This window comes from Protopterus annectens, chromosome 13.part0 (assembly GCF_019279795.1).
Source record: "Protopterus annectens isolate FY-2018-M chromosome 13.part0, PAN1.0, whole genome shotgun sequence".
In the NCBI taxonomy this organism is placed as follows: domain Eukaryota; kingdom Metazoa; phylum Chordata; order Ceratodontiformes; family Protopteridae; genus Protopterus; species Protopterus annectens.
In genome coordinates this window covers 702,053,305-702,068,678 of record NC_056747.1, presented here as the reverse complement: position 1 = coordinate 702,068,678, position 15,374 = coordinate 702,053,305, and positions in this window count along the sequence as shown.

Below are 15,374 nucleotides of genomic sequence, written 5' to 3'. Positions count from 1 at the left end.
CTGCTTTACAGACCTTAAAACAAAAGTTGATACAACCAGCTGCTGCTGAGAACACAGCAAAGAAAACTAGTTTACTGCTGTCTGCATTTACACACACTCTCTCCCTCTAGTGCCCACTCATAATATTGCAAGCACAGGCAGCAAAGAGCTTCTTCCTCTTTTAGTTTTTCCCAGTTAAGGGTCGCCACAGAAGAACAACGGTCTGCAAAACAATTGGCAGTGGAGTTTTACGATGTTGAGATGCCAGCCCGGTGCCCAACCTTCCACAGAAGGCACACATACTCACACCTAGGGCCAAATCTGTTGTATATGGTAATATGTTGTAAGTAATTGCTATGTTATATTGTTAATCGCTATGTAATCCAATGTAACTACTGTCTGTTTATTTTAACTGTGCAGCTTTTCTCCCCGGGCCTCCGCTGAAAATGGACCTACGTCCAGTCGGAAACTCCCGGTCAACAAATGTAAATAAATAAATAAATAAATCAGAATGTCCAATACATCTACAACATGTTTTTGGGATGTGGGAGGAAACCCATGCGACAGCAGGGGGGACATGCAGATTCCACACAGAAGGCACCCCAGCTGAGAAGTGAACCAGAGATCTTCTTGCTGTGATGTGCCAACACTAACAGCTGCACCACTGCGACCACTCTATAGACAGGCAGCAGAGAGCAATGGCTTTTAATTAAAACAGATCTAGTCTGTGTGAATATCAGGAGGACTGGCATATAACCCTGCTGTGATGAATGAGACCAAAAATAGAAAAGAAAAGAAGGGTGATATCAAAAAGTAGTGATAAGGAGGAGATACCCAAATTAGATGAATAGTGAGGTACTCAGTGCTGTAAGGCGTAAGAGGGATTTATATGTAAATATCAAGGGAGGGAGGGGAATTGACAAAAAAAATAAATAAATGAAAAAAAGCAAGAGAGTGTAAAGTGTAGCTCCCAGAGGAAGGAATGACAAAGTGGTAATGGAAAGAGCTACAGCAGACAGAAGTTTTTTTTTTTTTTTTCACACACACAGGTGAAAAGAAGAAAAGGGCACTAGCTCTTCAAGTGCGGGAGGAAGATGGGGTAAAATGGCCAGAAAACCAAAGAAAGAAATTAAAATAACTAACAGCTTGTTTCAGTATTATTTAATGAGGAGAGAAAGAAAAAAATGGCAGTTCCAAGATGGGAATGCAGCTTGTTAAGTCAAAAAGCAAGCTGGAGCAGGAAAGCAAGTCAGCAAGACAAAAAGATCAGATAGGCTATCACCTAGAGTAATAAAATGCTTTAAGGAGTAGTGTGGTACCATCAGTCAGGGTAGACTGTATCACCTGTCCCTGGACACTGTGGAAGTTTCTCCAGAATGGAAGAAGTCCCTAGTTGACAAGTGGTACCTTTACAAACCGGGCAGCTGGAATAGGTTCCAAAAAACTTATGGTTAACAGTTATTCTTGGGGAGGTAGTGAAACAAGAACTCACGTGTATGCTAGTAAAATTCTTGTCTGGAAAAAGGCTGCTAAATGAGCAGCTGCATGGTTTCACAGATAGAAGTCTGAGTTTAAAAGAGTTACTGTCTTATGACTGGATATCAACATAACTGGGTACAGGGAGAACGATGGATGTTATTTTCTTAAGCCTTTTAAGGTGCCACACAGAAGGTTGATGGAGAAAATCATGGAGAATAGAAGCAGGCTCAAATACAGTAATGTGACTCATGAACTATTTCTCTGAGAGGAATTAGAGGGAAAAAAACTCAGAGGAGAATGAGGCGACCAGTTCAGTATCCCATGGTTGGCTTTCCAACAAATGCAATCATGCATATGCTGAGTATCACCTGTATGAAATGAGACTTGACTAACATGTTCACTGAATACATCAAGACAGAGGCAACTCTGTAGGATAGAATAGACAGTTTGAAAGGTAAACTAGTAAGGCTGATGAAATGAGCAGAAGATTCCAGTGCGATGAAGTATAATGAAGTATAAAGTATTGTACTCTGGTAATAAAAATCTTAAAATACAGTACAGAAGGGAACTCACTAGCAAGCACAACAGTAAAAAATACCTAGTATTTCATTATCATGCCTAAAATAACTAACCATTTTTTTTAAATTTATTTATTTATCCGTTGTTGACTGGGTTAGTCTTACTAGGCTAGAGGCCCCTTTTCAGGGGAGTCCTGAAGTATTATTTATACTATTATACAGAAGGATAGTGAAAAATCAAATAACATGGCCAAACAGACTGCTGGAATGCATGAAGTCTAGGTACGATGAAGTCATAATTCTAATGTGCAAGGCTTTTGTGAGACTAAAACTGGATCAGTGTGTTGAGTTTTAGAGATAACAAAGGATAAAAGAAAATAAGCTAGTGGAAAAAACTGTAAAAAACTTCCAAAAATGATAAGGAATGAATCAGTTATCATAAAAAGAGGATGGGAATGTTTAATGTGGCTAAGCAGAGACAGGAAAGACAAGACATGACACAGAGTTATAGTAAAGTCAAGAGGAGGGGACGTGAAGCATAATGATAGCTTATCGGTAGGATGGAGTAAGAGAAGAGTTGAAGAGTAGCTAATAGTTGGAACTAAATTTAGAAAGATTATAAGGAAAAACTAATTTACTGAGAGCATGGTGGTAAATGGAACACAATACCAAAAGATACGAAACTTGGGACAAGATGGTTTTAAATTAGCAGGTAGAAGATGGAAAAAATGTTAGTGAAAAGAAAGGGTCAGCTGCAAGAGCTATCTGCAGCAGACAGATGAAACTGACGTGCTAGTCTCCTTCTGATGGCATATTCGTATGTTTATACATTCACCTCTACTTGCCCTTAAGTGCCAAGGAGGTAGCAGTATGAAACGGGTAATCATTTGTCAGTAGTCTGACAGGCTGCTAGGTCTGAATTACTATTGTTTAATAAAAAGGGCACACATTAACTTTGTTAGTCACCTTTGCCCATTTTTTAAGCAAGGTAAGACACTCTAAGGGTTTGTATTACACAATTGTAATGTACAGGTGATTATAAATGATTGCTTACTTAGACCAGCCCTAGAAATACTGCAGTGTAGGCAGCTTCCTATACTGCAGTCTAATACTACTGCTAAGAAGCAAAAGGCATAAATGGTTTTATAGTTACATATCTTTCTATAAAATTCACTAAAAAACATATTTGAAAAAAGAGGTATAAATCAAAGGTGAGAGTCTTAAGAAGTTAAAATGAGTTTTCATATTAGGCAGGTTGTAGACCTATTACCTCATATCACAAATACAACTTAACAAAACCAGTGAAAAGTGAAACAAATCATTATGTTGTGCTTGTTTATCATATTAGACTATGCAAGTCCACAGTTGGCAGTGAGAATGTTTAACAGTTTTAATGCTGAAAATCACTGAAGAATAAACTAGAGAGTGCAAAGTACCTGATAAACTTCTATAAAAGCAGCTCTGTTTTAAGTGGCCTTGAATGATGCACTCACTTTTGTTAATCTTCAAACAGCCAGAGGACACTTAAGAGTAACATAAAGTACCCTTTGATCAGTAGCTTAACCATTCACTAGTGTCCTTTACTGACTAGATGTGGAAAACAAACTGTTCTCCATTTTAGTTAAATTACTAGCAGATGCCACTGGTGCACTCTGAATTCTGAAGCTGCGCAGTGGTTGAAATTCTGATCCCACTTCCTCCTTCAGAATGCAATGATTTTAAGGGGCTCCTACCTATTTTGATACAGACTAGATACTCATTTTTTTATACAAATCTCCAATCATGTCCTTCTGTTATGTGGTCTGTTTTACTGATAATAATTTTGGTACAAAAAGTCATACCATCTAAGGCATCTTATCATTCTTCACTCCAGTTACTTTATATAACAAATTAATTCTAGCTCTGTTGTGTGTGCTGGCAAAAGTGATAGTAGATACGAAACTAGGAAAGAAAGACTCAAACATCCAAACGGCTGCATCTGTTTTTCAGATCTGTCTGGCACAAGACATGGACCATAAGTTATATACAGCCTGTCTGAGGTTAGAAAGGTATGAAAAAGCAGAAAGGGTGGCAGCACCTGCAGTTCTGAAATTCTGAAAAGAGTGAATATATATACTCTAAGCTACTGCAGCACTGGAAATCCAGGAGCAAAAACAGAGGAAAATGTGGATTTAGACTCTGTAAACCATTACACACAAGGCATCACCAAAAATGTCAATAAGTTTAAAACAGCTCCAAAATCTCAAATTTTCAAATGCAAAACTAAAAGAAAAAAAGATCACCACTGGTTCTGATATATCAACCTCACAACCAGGACTCCTGTGTACATCCAAAATTGAAGTCACAAGATGAGCAATTAAAACAATAACAGGGATGTAAGTATAATTGACACCAACGTGAGAGTAGCCAGCAGTCTATACATTTTTGTTTGGTCTAAAATCACAGCAATCACAAACACTGAGAATTCAGCAAGAGTTAACAGCAGTACAAAATTTCAGAAGTAAATACTTAGTAAATTTTGCCACTAAAAACTCAGTTTTACTCAGTCATGATAAACGCTTTCATTCATAAACTGGACTTCATCACATTATTAATGACTAAATAAAAGCTATGTTTCCTAGACAGGAATATACTGCCAGAGGACATGGTGAAAATCAAGGCTACAAAGAGCTTCAAGGCACCATGGGTGGGTAATAAATCAAAGATGGTGAGGGACAGATGCATAAGAGCTAGCTACACATTCAGACTACCCAGACTATGATTATTCTTTGTGTAAAACTGTATGCTTGTTTGCAAATTTGAAAAGTTACAGAAACAAAAATAGGGATGCAAGAAGAGTAGTTGACACCATTGTGAATGTAGCCAGCAGTCTGTACTTGTTTGTTTATTCCAAAATCACAGCAATCATTTAATCAAGCATTCTGCAAGAGTAACAGCAGTCCAAAACTTCAGAAGTAAACACTTAGTTTTACAAAATAATAAAAATCAAGTAGACGGTCACTGAAAAAACTCAGTTTTTCATGTCCATTTTCAGTAGGGTTCCTTCTACCACCAGTCATGCCAATCAGTTCATTCCATTCTTCCTCCATAGGTCTACTCTTCCCCTCCCCTTTCATCTCCCATGTGTCTGTATTCATACCTGCTCTTTGCTTCCCTTCATAAAGTGTGTAGAAATTAACTGTATTTCATCCCAGAACACACCATCAATTCTCCATGATAATTCTTGCAGCTTTCTTGGAACCTCTCCATCATCCCCAGCTCCCTCACAGAATGATCTCCAGAAACAAAGATGGTTGTTGGCTCACCAGGGCAAAATGACTTTGGCTTCCTTGGAGTTCACTCCCCTGCAGGTGGATACTACACCTTGCTTTTCTTTCATCACTTTTTTTCTTTACTCAGCATGATTAAACCTTGGTGAGATTCTGACTCTAAACTGCATATCCTCCTCTGTTTATTCTAGTACCACCCTTTCCCACTTATGCTTAATAATATGGTTGCCTCTACAGTAGGGTATCACCCTACAAGTTCTGGTACTGAAGCAAGGTTGCTACTTTATTGCATAATCCAACAGCCTCTGCAGATACTACTGGGGTCTGATTTTCCCAAGGCACCACAGTTTCCAACTTGGAGCCAACTGCAAATAGATATACCATGTTGGCCACTCCTGTGATATTACGTCCCATACCTGCCCTTAACAAGGACCATCTGTGAAGCAAATGTTTATTATGCCTAGCCCACTGAAATAGATAGCATAACTCAAGAAGTTCACATTACATGTCAGTGCAGCTACATGAGCAAAAATACATTTTACGAAATGCCATTAGCAAAGGGGGTGGCTAGTGTTTATAGCAATACCATCTGTAAAGGGGGCTGGCATCCCTTAACTCCCCTCTCACATATATGGGTGTTGGAGGGCACTACTTCCCCATTTACAAACAAGATTACTGAAAAATACAGTTTTCCACATACAGTTGAATGGACATATGAGTCCTGAGGCAGGAGCATCATTATCTGAAGAAGTTATGTTGGGAACAGGTATTGTACAATTATGCCCTCTGTGCTTCCCTGCCAGTGTCCTTTTTGTTGATGGAAACTTACTCCAAACTGATATACTTTGCACTCTCCCTTTTAGAAAACTCTGTAGCCATCTCACCATCTTAGTCATACCCTTAGCCTTCTCAGCCTTCTCACCAATGTTGTATATAGCATCTTTTTAAAGGATTTACTAAAGTCCACACAGACCACATCAAATGGGTTGCTCCCATCCTTTTCCCAGTGAAACAGTCAGACAGCTAAATTAAAGTGATATAGTACAATATTCCATGAGTAAATTCATGTTGGCTGCCATCCATCGGTGTTTGCTATTCAATGAATCCCACAGATCTCCTTAGTATGTTCAGCATGATTTTGCTGGACATTAAGTTAAGGTACTCAGCTTTCATATTAGCTTTGGACTGATCAGCATGCCATTGTTTCACTGTATAAAATATCACTGTTTTACCTGTTTAATGGGCTATTGCATTACACTGTTTTAATTATCTAGTGTTTTTACTATTCATTTAGTTCATTATAATTACAATTGGATCTTTCTGGCAAAGAGGTGTTAAGTAAAGTGTGATTTACTGCCTAATACATTACAACGTATACTGCTGCTACAAGGTTTCCAGTATGACTCTGATGGACAGTCTCTATAACAACCTAGGCAACAGTCAGATGAGAAGCTTTTAACTATAGAGGTAAATGAGTGGTAATATTCTGAGAAAAAGCACAGTAACAGACAGTCTAAGCCCAAATATCAATAGACAAGACCTAAACTATCACCGAAACATAAATAGGACCTGTTGGCAGGATAGCTATCTTTCACAGTGAATACCTTCTATATGGACAAAAAGAAAAGGGATGTCTCACAATTCTCGGCCTACAATAAACACAGTCCAAAAAAATCAGTAGCAAGCAGACATCCACATATGAAGTGATTAATAGTTAATATATCACAACAACATAGAAAAATTAATAAGCACCTTCACTTAACAGTTTCATCAGATTGTTCACTTAGTCTTACTGTACGAGTCTTGTTGTAAGCCAGTTGGCTATTCACCTACCCATGGCTTAATTTGGAATGCCTTCAACTTGCTTGTTATACTTGCAGACAGTATGATACTAAATGCCTTGGCAAGCTCAAGTTACGCTGTGTGGACAGCTTGTCCACAGTCTACGGCCCATGTAACCCTCTCAAAGACGTTTACAAGTTTCATAAGACAGGATCTACCCTTGAGTAGGCCAAACTGCTGTTGTTCAAGTCTGATAAGATTTTTGATATCATAGTTAAATATGTCAGTTATGCACTTTCCATGGCTTTACATATAAAACTTATTAAGTTGATGGTTCTGTAATTCCCGAGAACTACGGTGGGACCACCTTGTGGAGTAGCATTACCACACAAGCATTGTGCACTCAGACTGAAGAGGTGAAGGAATGCATCTGCCAGGTCTTCCATCAGGCATTACGTTGGTTTGAAAGAGATACCTCTGGGGTAAATTTGGCACTAAATTAATTTGTCAGCAAGTTGGCAATATCAATTAGATAAGAGTAGTTAGCACCATTATGAATAAGTTCATAACAATGTTAGGTGTTACTTCTTGCTTTTCTTGACTTACTTAAAGAAGGATTTGTAGTTGTATTTGGCTTCTGTAGCTAGTCTTGAGTTTATGGGGTGGCTTAATTTTTCTTAAGTCCTATTTTAGTTTCTTATTTAGCTGTTTGATGTTCTCCTTAATTTGGTGGTTATTTGTTGAGCTTTACAGGTTTAGGAGGTTCTTCCTTTTATTGCATAGTTTATTAATGCTTGATAACCACCATGTTGGTTTGATTTTAAACTTACCATTTGCTTTAATCTAGTTGAAACTGCCAATGTAATACATTTGTCCAGGTGCAAGTAGAACTTTTCTGTGTAATTCTTTGCAGTATCAACTTTATGGGTAATACTGCTATTCTCGAGTTTAGAGATGTCATCAAAAACTTGTAGTAGATTTGTACATTTGAAATACTTGAATTCTGTGATATTTGTTTCTGACTTTTTAATTTCTCCATGTCTTTTGGGTTTCTAATACCATGACTGGAATGGACCCCATTCCTAAGTCAATGTGCGATTAAAGTTCATGAAATTAGTATTGTCTCACTCTTTGATGTTAGCCAAAAGTGCTCTTCGCAGCACCAGCAATGTGCCCAGTAATGACTCCTTCTGCAATTCGTATGGTGTTACATGAATTGGTAACATATCTAAATATGATTGTAAATTCTTTTTTATAAGACCAGTTGCTCCTACTACTATTGGAACTGTCTGGGTATCTTTCTTCCACATGGCTCTCGTTTCTGCCTGCAGATCGAGGTATTTTATGACTTTCTGTCTCTGTATGCAAGACAATTTAGTCACTAGGTGTGGTGATTTCAATGATCAGTGCTACTTTTGTCTTCTTTCTTGGACAACTGTGTCCAGTTTTCTAGCATCTATCTTTTGGACTGTTGGTATTGGGTGATCCCATGTGATGTAAACTTCATCATTTTCTATGATTCTCTGTGGCTCATGTTTCCAGTGTTTTTCAGCCACTTCAATACCATAATGTTTGCACAATCTCCAGTGTAACAAGCTCGCCACATTATTATGCCTTTCAGTATACAGTTCCTCTGCCATTAGAGAGTCGCAACCAGCAATACGGTGTGTGACTGTTTCCAATTCTGATGGACAAGATTACTGTTTTGTAGTCTGACTTAACCAGTGGCAGGATGTCTTGGAGATGGTACATACAAATACTAAGTTTGCTAAGACCAGGTTAAGTACATTTTGCTCTCTATTTATTTTAACAATCTAGTCTGGGGAGTTTTTGTTTATAAAATCTAAGAATTTTTGTGCATATCCTACGTTGCTGGTATAAGTCCTCCAGTTAATAACTGGGTGATTAAAATCACTGAGGATATCAGAGTTCCTACTTATGGGGATTTCATCCAGAATATTTAAAAACATTGTGTGATTTTCTGGAGACATGGATGTTTTTTTTTAACTTGTTATGAACTGGCAGCTGATACTGTTTAGCATGATTTGGATCTGTATTAGCTCCAGCTGAGGGTCTGTAGGAATCTGTCTCAAGGTACTGTGGTCTCTAACAAACATGAACACACAAACGCTTTTTCCATCAGGTCTAAATGAATGGTAATCACAAAACTCAGACATTGGAGGATTGCTTTCTGTGCACTTAAACTAGGCTCCTGTAACAACACATAAATGAATGTGCCCTAAATGTAGGAAGGCCTCATGGTCAACATCTTGAAATGTTTCAGTGACTGATTTGTTTTGGAGGTTAGGCTAGGAGGTTCATCAGCTGGACCTTGCCTAAAAAAGGCACAACTGGGACTACACAAGCTTTTGCCAGTACGCAGAAGCCTTACAATGAAAGATGCAAACTGTCATTGGTGAAGCAATGACAGCTGTCAAGCATCTCATTCCATGCTGACACACATACTGGATCCCACTAAAATTACACTCAATATACTAGGAACAGTGGTCAAGATTTCCATTCACTTCTGTTTTTGGCCCAGTTCAGTCCACCTAATAAACATCATCTTATGAAACTGGATGAGAGGGAGAACGTGACAGCTGTGGAATGTGACCATCATCAAGCAAGGGGGTTAGATGATTTTGTTCATTTTCCTAACACCCTCTGTTGGCCAGACAGGGTTGTGCAGTACCTATTACCCTAAACCAATGAAAGTGCATACTTCTGCTCACCTACAAGGTTCAGATGACATGCAGTGCATTCCCTGGTAGACTTACACTTTCCCAGAGTCACCATTTCAAGAACTGCACTTCAAAAGGCCTTCCCTCAAAAGGCAAATCTCCTGTAGTTTGACTCTGCCAGCTCCCTCTGGGCTAAGCAAGCCAGCATCAGTTTTTCACTCCCATTCTCTCCCTGTCTATCTCCTCTTACATCTGCAATGCTATCTGAATTCATCTCATCTAGGGCATACTCAAGACCAAAACCCCTATGCCACTAAGCCCACTGTTAGTTGACCAATTATTCTTATTGTCTTCAAGGTTCCTCTGTAGTAGGTGACAGATAAGCTGTCCTCCCTGAAAGTCCTCTCTCTGTTTGTTTGTGTCTTTCGGCTTTTCCTGGTTAGGGGTCTCCACAGCGGAACTCCGGTCCGCTAATGATTGGTAGTTGATTTTTATGTGCCGGGTTACCAGCTCTGACGCACAACCTTCAACAAAAGTACACCCATTCATACATGTCTCCACGCAGAAGACGCTCTAGCTGAGAATCGAACCGGACAGTGTCTTATTGTGAGGCGACAGCGCTATCGCAGCACCACCACTCTGTACAGTCCTTCAAATATTTTTAGCTCCTGCATGCAGGACATGCACAGACGCTGCCAATACATGTAGTGGTGCTATCATGTCAAAACAAGCTCCATTTCAATCATAACATCCTTCATAGGAAAGCTCCCATATCTGAAAGTGAAAAGGCACATGAAACCTTCAAATGATTCCTGAAATCAAATGACAGCAAGCATGGACCATTGAAGGAGTTTAATCTACATAAACTGCTAGAGTTTCAAACTGGCCACTTGTTAAAAGTGGAGGAAAAAATTAGAAGGAAGTACTTATGCCAGAAAGATGAATGTTTTGGAAGGGAGACAGAGAGTGATTGATTGATTGATATTTGCTAACTGTGACAGAACACTGATCTACATGGACCTTTTTCAGACTTTGCCTGGGAGCACTGTCTGGTTAAGTGACATATACAAAGTTATATGCCAGGCATATGGAAGTTGAGGGAATCAAACCCTGGACCACAGGAAGAAACTCATTAACAGCTTACAGACGTGATCCTCTGAACTAACTGCTAAAGATCAGCTGAATATGATGGAAGCTCACTGACAAATCAGCATAAGTTTCTTTACTTCTTTATAGGTCAACACCACTTCAATTACAGAATGCTACCTGGCTCTTCTTTTACTCATAGTCTTTACCAAGATATTGCCACTGTTGATACAGACTATTTAAGATAGAGGTCTTTTGGTCTTCCCATATGCAAAATGGTCTTGTCAACTCCTTCACAGAACTCTCAGGCATGGTTACATTATCTCTGGATCATCATAAAAGTGTAAATGTCTGTTCAATCTCAAGTGTACAGGGTCACTTTCAACACTGTGAAGTTGGGCACTCTCCTCTGCAGGTCATTAGTATGTAGGAAAGGGCTTCGGAGATCTCTGTCTTGGTATTCCAAGCACAAAATTAGACATGAGCAGACTTGCACTTTTGGGGTTGATGGCAGCTGTTACTTTCATGGTTCCAGAGGCATGCCTCTGAATGAGAGTATTGTACTCTGATTGAGAGTATTGTAATGGACTATGAAGTTCAAATGGCTACATAGTTGCCATACTTACACTGAGTTTCTCTTTGTGTCAGACCTTTATACCATGTCTTAACTTAGTAGACTATTTCTAACAGTCTGAACTAGAAGGGGGGGGATACCATTCTGCTGCCACATTTTTCACAGAAAATAATAATGGATGACTGACTGGCAGGCTGGAAAGCCCACACTGTGTCACTCATGGTGGACTGCCTGAGAATATGGGTTTCCTATCAACTTACTTAAGCTAATGGAATTTTCTTTTTCTTACCAGGCTTCAGCTTGCTAACTATCACCCCAGTCTCTGTTGAAAAATCAACCCTTTTGTCAACCTGTCCTTCCAATCACAGTACCCTACAACATCCTATGGGGGCTCTCCTCTCTCTCGAGAGATTTTCTTTATGGTTCTTCTAATTACAGGCTGGAGGGAGCTAATCAACAGACAGGAATGGTCATCCCTGGTCTGCTTGGATGACAGCCTAACTCATTCCTTATTGCATTTTAACAGATATGCCACTGAAATGGAGGCTACAAAGCTGGCCCAGTGGCACGTGTAAGCTTCTACTCATGTACACAAATACAGTTACAGTGCTATATACAGCTTGGCAAATCAGAACAACCAGCTTGATTTGGTGCACAGTCTCCATCAGTTGTCATCAATGAAAGGGACCAGACAATCTGGGATGCATGACTATCTCCAACTGCTCATTCCTAACCCCCCGGTCTGAGCTCAACAGTCAATGCAGGATAACAGCAGCTGCAGGGGTTCTTGTTAAACTTTTTTGGTGGGCGATTACAACAATGCTTTGACATAGTACATAAATAAATGAGGAGACACACTTGTACATACTGTACAGAAAGCTGATGTAGGTCTTGCTGTGAGTCGCTAGCAAAGTAATTTTCTTGGTGACAGTCTAAGTCTCAAGAAAAGTAAATGTGGTAGTATAGTAGAAGACTACCTGAGACACAACTTCACCCCTAAAGAATCAAGGACCATTGTATCGAGAAAGCCTTCTGCATGCAGGCCACTCCAGTGGTCAAAACTCATTTGTAACAAGGGAAAAATAATATATCCAAACTCTGCTCTGTTTAGTGGGACACAGAAAAGTTAGCAAAAGACTTGTTTTCCTTATAACTGGAGGGGGCATTTCTCGTATGCCTTTCCAGCAACATCCACAAACTTCTATCCATTAGCCAAGTTCGGGGGGGGGGATGGGACAATCACTAATTAATGCTGTCTGCTTACACAGGCCATCCTGGCCTGAGCTAGGGATCCTGTATACCTTAGGATCTGAATGCTCCACTAGCTCTTTTAGTCCTACTGAATCTGCTGGTTATGTTTTTGTAGGTGTAAGAGACAACTAGAAAACCTTCATCTATGCAGATATATTCTGCCAAAACTTATCTTTATTCCTCTTCATTTAAGTAGAAATGTGTCATCTCCCAGCAGAATCAATGAGTTTGCAGGTCTGTTTGTATTATGTTAGGCATGTCTGATCAGCATTTAAGTTAGCACACTGTCAAGGTCTATATTTCTGGCATTTCAGAATATAATGAGCTTGTGAATGAGAATTCTGGCTTAGCACAAGCTTCTTAAGCAGTTCCCGAAGAGGAAGCCCCATATCTAGCCACCCTTTAAGGATTGGACTCCTCCACAGGACAGGCATGTCTGTCCACCTTTTGTGCCAGCTGGCTCAGTAGACATGGAGTTTGTATCTCAAAATACATTGTTCTTAGTGACAACTAGCTCCACCTAACATATATTTGGGCTGTATGTCTTTATCTATAGAGAACAGAGTACTTTTCTTTCAGAAGGGCTGGGTGACACTTAGGACTAACAAAGTTTCTGTCCTTTAATTGGTACATCCATCTCCCTGTATTCTTTGAGGGAGTGGAATCCAGGGGTGAAAGACCCCTTTGCATCTTGTATATGCTTCATCATGGTTTTACCTAAACAGAGTATATTCGTTCAGGAGGCCGACTACTTGCTCATCTTATTTGTTCCATGTAAGGGTGGCCTGCTAGGACAAGCAGATGTTTATCTAAACAAACTTTAACAACATTGTGTACTGTTAGTGGTCAAACTAGCTATTGGCCAGTACCATCAATGGCAACACAGCCACAGAATTTACTCCTTCCAGTGTTTCACTTAAAGAATGTGTCCACTGTAGACATTTGTATTGTGGCCACTTGGTCATCACTGCATACCATTACCAAGTTCTTGCATATCATTTGTTTACTGCCCTTGGCACATTATGAATTCCTTCTTTCCTGGGTCTTTAGTGGATGCACATTTTTATACTCTCTAAATATTTCATGAGATCCATAATGGATTACTCGTAAGAACAGTATGCATACTAAATTTTAACAGATGGCTCTTCAAAGAAATTTAAAAAGATGCAGATGACCATATGAAAATTAATACATAAGAAAACTGAGACTGTACTTTTTTTTTTTTCAAAAATCTTTTTATTGAGCTTTTTTTTATATACAGTCAAATAAAAGGAAAAACAAAAGTACATTTAGCATCAATGAATATAAAAAGAAGTTATGTACTCACCATAACGTTCCATGTGAGTTGTTCATCTCACCTTCATTCTTACAGATGGGTTCGGAGCCGATCCTCGGCTCCGAGTCAGCCTACTACAAAGCTCGAGGTCTTCAGACAGCTCGAGGCCAAGTCCCTATCCCATGATGCACCTTGAGTTACCGCAAATCTTGTTTGCTGACTCTAACAATACCAAGTGCCATTCTATCAATTTTTTAAGGAAAACCATAGAAAGACTAAACAACCATGATAAAACTAGCATCTCGGCCCTTGAAAAACCCTGGAGGGGTTAGGAGGGTGGGAAGTAAGAATGAAGGTGTGATGAACAACTAACATAAAATGTTATGGTGAGTACATAACTTCTTTATGTGAAGTTGTTCTGTCTCGCCGTTCATTCTTACAGAAGGGTAGCATCCCAAGCACCATCTTTCTCAGGTGGCTCACGGGTGTATATTTTTCAGGACAATAGAACCAAAGGAGGCCCTGTCCCTGGAGGCCCTATCAACTTTGTAATGAGTGATAAAGGTATGAGGCCTTGACCAAGTGGCTGCTGCACAAATATTGTCTATAGGAAGCTTAGCAGAAAAAGCAGAGGATGTGGACACTTTTGTGTTGTAAAGGTAAATTGGCAGCTGAGTAAGTGAAAGTAATACAATCTTCTTCTTCTTTTGGCTTTTCCCGGTTAGGGGTCACCACAGCGGATCATCTGTCCACTCATGATTGGCAGTGGAGTTTTACAGTGTTGAGTTGCCAGCCCGGCACCCAACCTTCCACAGAAGCCACACATGCACACACTCACACCTAGGGTCAATTTTAGAGTGTCCAATCCACCTACTGCATGTCTTTTGGGATGTGGGATGAAACCGGAGCACCCGGAGGAAACCCACGCGATCACAGGGAGGACATGCAGACTCCGCACAGAAGGCACCCTAACCGAGAATCGAACCGGATAACCTCTTGCTATGAGGTGACAATGCTAACCGCTGCACCACCGTGACCGCCCAAGTGAAAGTGATACAATCAGATAACTATTTAAATAGTGTTGTTTTTGCAACTGACACACCTTTCCTAGAATCTGAAAAGGAAACAAAAAGTTGTTTTGATCTTCTGAAGTCTTTGGTTCTATCCAAATAAAATCTGAGCTGTCTATGAACATGAAGTTTGTGCAGCATATACTCTAAGTAGTGTTTGGGGAAAAACACTGGTAAATCTGTGATTTGGTTAAGGTTAGCTTCAGTACAAACTTTAGGTAAGAAAGAAGGATTTGTTCGTACTGACACTCTGTCGGCATGAAAAACAAAATATGGAGGTTTTATGGACAAGGCCTGTAGTTCTGATACTTTTCAGGTAGATGTGATGGCTATTAAAAAGATATTCTTCCAAGACAAGAATTTCAAATCACATGAGGAAGCTGGCTCAAAAGGTGGGAGAATAATGCGT